We start from the raw sequence: 6,618 nt of genomic DNA, 5'->3' as shown, positions 1-6,618 counted from the left end.
CTGAGTAGCTGGGATTACAGGCACGCACCACCATGCCCAGCTAATTTTTTGTATTTTTAGTAGAGGCGGGGTTTCACCATGTTGACCAAGATGGTCTCGATCTCTTGACCTCGTGATCCACCTGCCTCGGCCTCCCAAAGTGCTGGGATTACAGGCTTGAGCCACCGAGCCCAGCCGAAAAAATGATTTTTTAAATGTTAGAACCTTAAAAAGCATTTGGGGTAGGCTTTTTGGAAACTCTTCTAGAACACATGTAAACAAAAACTTTTAGTCATCAACATTATCAAGAATTTATCTGTCAAAGTGGTTCTGAAAATCTATGAGGTCATGAGCATTACATGAATAGGCTGGTCCTGTTACACAATCGTTTTCCCATAAATGTTCATTTGCATCCTGTTAGGAAAGCCAACTGTATTAGGATAATTTCAGTGTGAGTGACCAAAATCTGACTCACGCTGGATTTAATGAGAAAAGATCGCCCGTCCCCAGCCTCGCGCCGCCGCCCGCCTCGGCCCAGCATGGCGATGCCCAACAAGGCGGCGCAGCCGCAGATCCCCGGCACCCGGCGGGAGCGGGCGGAGCTCCGGAAGCGGAAGCAGGAGCTGGCGGAAACGCTGAACTTGGAGCGACAGATCTACGCTTTTGAGGGAAGCTACCTGGAAGACACTCAGATGTATGGCGGTATTATTCGTGGCTGGGATCGGTATCTGACCAATCAAAAAAACTCCAATAGCAAAAATGATCGAAGGAACCGGAAGTTTAAGGAAGCCGAGCGGCTCTTCAGTAAATCCTGTTACCTCAGCAGCTGCGGGAGGCGCATTGCCCGGAGTTCAGGACCCGCTCACTGAAAAGAGGGCGCCAGGAAGTGGGACAGAAAGTGACACTTCTCAAGACTTCCACGATCAGGAAAACGAGCTTAGCCAGGAGGACCCTGAGGATCTGGATGGGTCTGTGAGGCGGTGAAACCCCAGAAGGCTGCTTCCTCTCCTTCCTCAGGGAGTCACCACAGCAGCCATAAAACGCGAAAGAAGAAAACCCGGCACAGGTCGGTGGCCGGGATCGCACCCCCCGCAGCTTCCATGACCATTACTGTAAAGGGAATTGCCTAGAATAACGACGCTTTAGGATTGTTGCAGAGCCTTTCTGTTGCTGAGGGCAAGAAAGTCCTTTGGTCCAAGTGAACCGTCTAATTTGCTCAGAGAGGAATCAGGGAAGACTCCAGGATCTCCTTCTCACTGTTTCTAGTACGGAATACTTTTATTCCATAAAACCTTGTTTCATATGGTGAACGTGGGATACTTTTAGAAGGGAAAAAGGAGAAATGGGATCTGTGTAATAGTATTTGAAAAATGCCACTAGTCCATAAAGTGGAGCTGTAAAGTGGCATAAAGTCTTCCGCCGCTAATCCTGATCTTTGCCTACTTTTATTTCTTTGTTGATGGAGAGAACTGATTTGACATGCTTTTTTTTTCTGGTTAAATACAGGTTTTTTTTATTGCTTGTGAGAAAAAAAAGAAAAGATCACCTGTTGGCCTATTAACTGAAGAGCTGGGGCAGCAGGACCCAAATGCTTAGCTGGCACCCCGCTTCTCTCCAGCTCTACTTTCCTCTTTGATGGGTTCAGTTTTGGGCCAACGTTCCTCATGGTAGCAAAACGGCTGCTAGCAGCCCTGTTCCTAACCTTCCTTCCTCCCAGTTTTGCAATCTCAGTGGGGAGAGAACTCTCGGTAGGTGCAGTGAAATGGCAGGAATTGGTTTCATTGGTCTGCCTGGGATCATGTGCCCACCCCTGAACCTGGGGAATAGGCTGGCACCACTCCAACCACAGGAACTGAGAGTGGAGTAGGGGCGGTCCCTTAGAGGAAAATCAAGAATTCTAACAGTACGCTGAGCCCGGTGGCTCACGCCTGTAATCCCAGCACTTTCGGAGGCCCAGGCAGTCGGATCACCTGTGGGCAGGAGTTCAAGACCATTCTGGCCAACATGGTAAAACCCCATGTCCATGAAAACCACAAAAATTTCGCTGGGTGTGGTGGCGGGTGCTTGTAATCCCAGCTACTAGGGAGGCTGAGGCAGGAGAAGTGTTTGAACCTGGGAGGCGGAGGTTGCAGTGAGCCGAGATCAGGCCACTGCACTCCAGCCTAGGCAACAGAGCAAGACTCCATCTCAAAAAAAAAAAAAAAAAAGAATTCTAACAGAAGAGAAAATGGATAGTGAGGCACCAGAATGCTAGAAGGCTGCTATAATCCCTCAGTCAGCAAGTCATCATTGGGTTGTAGGGGTGAAAAAGAGATACAGGTTATGAATTATTATTATTTAAGGTATGTTTTTTGGATGAATTCACATAGGTAGAGTGCTTAAAATAATAACTAGTAAGAAGCAAGTCCGTGTTAGCTGGTGTCTTAGGGCAGAGACTGAGAGAGGGATTCTTGTTCCAGAGACTTACAGGGGAAGGCTCTCGGGAGGAGGGCATGAGGGAGCAGGCTGGCAGGGGAGGGAGTTAACTGACCAAGGCTGTAGTTTCAGCTGGAGATTGATTTCAGGCTGACCCCAGGGGGAGCTCTGGGGCGCGAACTGCACTGCAGAGGGGTTCCACTTCGAGGCAAGGGGGCCAGGGGGCCAGGCAACCTGTGAGCTGCAGCCCAAGTGACTAAGGCATCCACAGCATCTGCTACAGCTCTTTTTTACTGGGGCCGTGGAAACAAAGAGAAATAAGGAAGAGTCCTGTGTTCCATGTAAAAAGCTTATTTTCCCTTGGGCATAAAAGGAGCAAATGACACAATTGCAGACTATTCGCCTATGGAGTGCTGCTGACCAGCAAGACAGAAAGGCTCAGAGAGGAGAGGGCTCGCCGGGCCAGCTCAAGGGCCTGGAGAAGGTGCTGGAAAAAATGACACTTGGAATGGCACTCGAAGGGTTCCGGGAGCTTTGAATGATTGGCAGGGGAGAGGAGGGAAGGCAGGTGGATGTGGGGTGAGGAAGAGAGACCAAAAGCATCAGATGGAATCAGTTCTGTCTGAGAGCTTGCCTTTAATGGGTGGACCTCTTACAGGAAAGGAAAAGGGGACTAAGGAGAGACTGCAGTGAGTACAAAGGAGGGTCACCAGGCAGGCATGGGGAACATGTGACACCATCACCTTCAACTCCTTGTTAAGATCCTCTGAGACACTTTTTTTTTTTTTTTGAGATGGAGTCTTGCTCTGTCGCCCAGGTTGGAGTGCAGTGGTGCGATCTCTGCTCACTGCAACCTCCACCTCCCAGGTTCAAGCGAATTTCCTGCTTCGGCCTACCAAGTGGCTGGGATTATAGGCACGCGCCACCACTCCCAGCTAATTTTTGTTATTTTTAATAGAGACGGGGTTTTGCCATTTTGGCCAGGCTAGTCTTGAACTCCTGACCTCAGGTGATCCACCTGCCTTAGCCTCTCAAAGTGTTGGGATTACAGCCTGAGCCACCGTGCCCAGCCTGAGACACATCTGTTATTGCTGTGTCACAGACCAGAACATTGAGGAACAGAGAGGTTAACTTATTGCTCAAGGTTCCACAGCTGATAAGCAGTGGAGCAGGGAATAGCCCAGGCCATCCAGCTCTAGGGTTGCACTCTCAGCTTTCATGCTGTACTGGCACCACCTTAGAGTGTGGCAGAGGCAATGGAAGAGCAGCATGGCCCAGGCATGGGGGCCCTGAGCTGTGGGCAATGGTGTCAGGTGAGCATGAGGTCAAGCTGGGCCACGCCAGCCCTGATACACAGGGCACAGCCGCAGCTCCTACCCTTACCCAATGCCAGGCAGTCAGGCGATGGCATCACCAAAACTTCAGCTAAGCCTTCTTTAGCCCTGCTGCAGCTCAAGGGATGAAAAGCTGGATTGGGCACCTGGGCTGGCAAGGTGAGGACAAGAGGAAGGAAAGGGAGGAGGGAGGCCCAGGAGGATGGAGCTGGGAAGCAGGGAGAAGCCTGGGGGCTGCGAGGGCAAGAGTGCAGGGCTTCAAAGGGGTGGTGCGATCAGATGACATCGCTGAAACCATGTGTCCCCAACCCAAAACCTCAACTTGAATTGTGATTCGAAATATAATTCCATGTGTGGAGGGAGGGACCTCGGGGGAGATGACTGGGTCATGGGGGCGGTTGCCCCATGCTGCTTTTGTGACAGCAAGTGAGTTCTCCTAAGATCTGATGGTTTTATGAGAGCTTCCTCCCTTCACTCTGCACTTCTCTCTCCTGCCGCCAAATGAGAAGGGCATGTTTGCTTCCCCTTCCACCATGATTGTAAATTTCCTGAGGCCTCCCCAGCCATGCAGAACTGTGAGTCAATTAAACCTCTTTCCTTTATAAATTACCCAGTCTCAGGCAGTTCTTTATAGCAGCATGAGAAAACTAATACACTGTGGAAACCAAGTGAAATGATTCGAGTTTCCAAGGAGCGATGGCAGCAGGGATGGCCAACCCTGGGGCATCACCCACCCTGAAGACAGAGCCCTGGCAGTGCCTCCCTGTGGGAAGCAGCTAGGGAGGCTCTGTTTTAATTTTTTTTTTTATTGTGGTAAGATACACACAACATAACATTTATAATTTTGACCGTTTTTAAGAGTACAAAGTGGCATTAAGTTCCTTCACATTGTTATTCATGTTAAACTTCATGTTCTGAATGAAGAGACCCCCCCAAACAGGCTTTGTGTGAGCAACATCGCTGTTTATTCACCATGCGGGCAGGCTGAGGCCAAAAAGGGCATCAGTGGACGGCGGAGGGATAGGAGTTGGTTTCATAGGTTTGGGGTAAACAGTGGACAGTTACAGAAGTTATAGTTGGCGGTTTTATGCAAGCTGGGAGGGGGTCGTAGGGTGTGGAGTCACGAGGTTGGCCAAGGTCGGCCACAAAGGCCTTGTCAATTGAGGTTAGAATAAGAAAAAAGAGAAGAATGTCTCATGTTAGTTAGGTGCTGAAGGGGTTGATGGTTTCTTCCAGGAACTCACGGGGCTGTACGTGCAGGCCACAGAGATTACCATGCTGTTCATGGCGCGGTCAGACCTTATAGTTCAGCCATCACCACCATCCATCTCCAGAACTGTTCTATCATCCTAGGCTAATTCTCTGTACCCATTTAACGATTTTCCTGCTCCTCTAGTTCCCAGAAACCTTTATTATACTTTCTGTGTCTATGAATTTGTCTCCTCTAGCTGTCTCATGTAAGTGGAATCATAAAGTATTTGCCCTTTTGTGACAGGCTTATGTCACTTAGCATAATGTCCTCAAGGTCCATCTATGTTGTAGCATGTGTCAGATTATTATGTTTTTGGCTGAGCATGGTGGCTCACACATGTAATCCCAGCACTCTGGGAGGCTAAGGCAGGAGGACCCCTTGAGGCCAGGAGTTCGAGACCAGCCTGGCCAACATGGTGAAACCTTTCTCTCCTAAAAATACAAAAATTGGCTGGGTGTGGTGGCGGTCGCCTGTAATGCCAGCTACTTGGGAGGCTGAGGCAGGAGAATCACTTAAACCTGGGAGGTGGAGGTTGCGGTGAGCCAAGATTGCGCCGCTGCACTCCAGCCTGGGCAACAGAGCAAGACTCTGTCTAAAAAAAAAAAAAAAAGAATGAAAGAGAGAGAGAGAAGCAGAACTAGCAGACGTGAGGTGAGGTCCTTGCTTAGTTAACTCTCCCCTGCCTTACTCCCCTTCTCCTGTGAGCCCCCCTTGGTAAAGCCTGCACAAGGGGCTTAGGAGTGTAGGTAAGATAAAGAGGCACCACAGAGGCCCTTCTCAGTGACAGTGGGCCCCAAGGCATGAACCTGACCCCTGCACCCCCAATCCTACCCCTTTGAGGATGCGGTATTTGGCACAGTAACACTTTCATAAGTATTGTCTTTTCTAGGTTAACAATACAGACAGCCCAAACAGATGACAGCCCACTTTAACCAGGACGTGCTGGAAGGGCGGGGCTGCCTCCTAAGCTGCTGTGTATAAGGGCTTTGAGCTTCTGCGAAGTGTGAATCACTGCGCATGAGTCGCTGAGCTGATTATTATCCGTGCCCTTCTTACCATTTCTTCCTGGCCCTGCTGTATGACCTGGAGGCTTGACCTCTGTGGACACATTTCCCCTTTGTCTTTCTGTGGGTTTGGCCAATGAGGGGTCCTCAGAAGAGGCGGAGGGCAGGAGAAGCAGCAGGGGTTTTTCTTCCCTGTCCCTCCCTACTTGTAGGGATGCTGCTGGTGGCTTGGGGCTCCTCACCCAGCTCCAGCCCTCACCAAGCTCAGCCACACTCCCTCCTCCCCTGACCTCTACCATGGTGCCTGGTGCTGATGGACTTCACCGTCCTGCTTTGTAAAAATTAGCCCCGCACGCTAGTTTGTAAACAGACTCTCTGTTAAATTCTTTGCAGAATTCCATTTGAGTGTGGTTGGTCCCCTGCTGGAGCTCTGACGCTACAGATCATCCCCATGAGAAAGCTTTGGCCGTGGGCAAGGGCAGGAAGGGGTCACAGGACTGTGGCATGATTTCTCTGCCTTCAATTAGCTACGACTATGTTGTAATACTGTTGATGTCAGTAAGATCCAGGATGAGGCTGGGCAAGGTGGCTCACGCCTGTAATCCCAGCACGTTAGAAGGCGGAGGCAGGAGGT

At 50.2% G+C, this 6,618-nt stretch overlaps 1 pseudogene; it reads left to right on the top strand.

The window, feature by feature from the left end:
* The first annotated feature begins 510 nt into the window (after nt 1–510).
* LOC116550614 lies at nt 511–1,109 on the top strand (annotated as a pseudogene).
* The last annotated feature ends 5,509 nt before the right edge of the window (nt 1,110–6,618 follow it).

This window comes from Sapajus apella, unplaced genomic scaffold (genome assembly GCF_009761245.1).
Source record: "Sapajus apella isolate SASKATOON/1434 unplaced genomic scaffold, GSC_monkey_1.0 scaffold8, whole genome shotgun sequence".
NCBI classification, from domain to species: Eukaryota; Metazoa; Chordata; class Mammalia; order Primates; family Cebidae; genus Sapajus; species Sapajus apella.
This window is presented reverse-complemented; position numbering and strand designations above follow the sequence as displayed.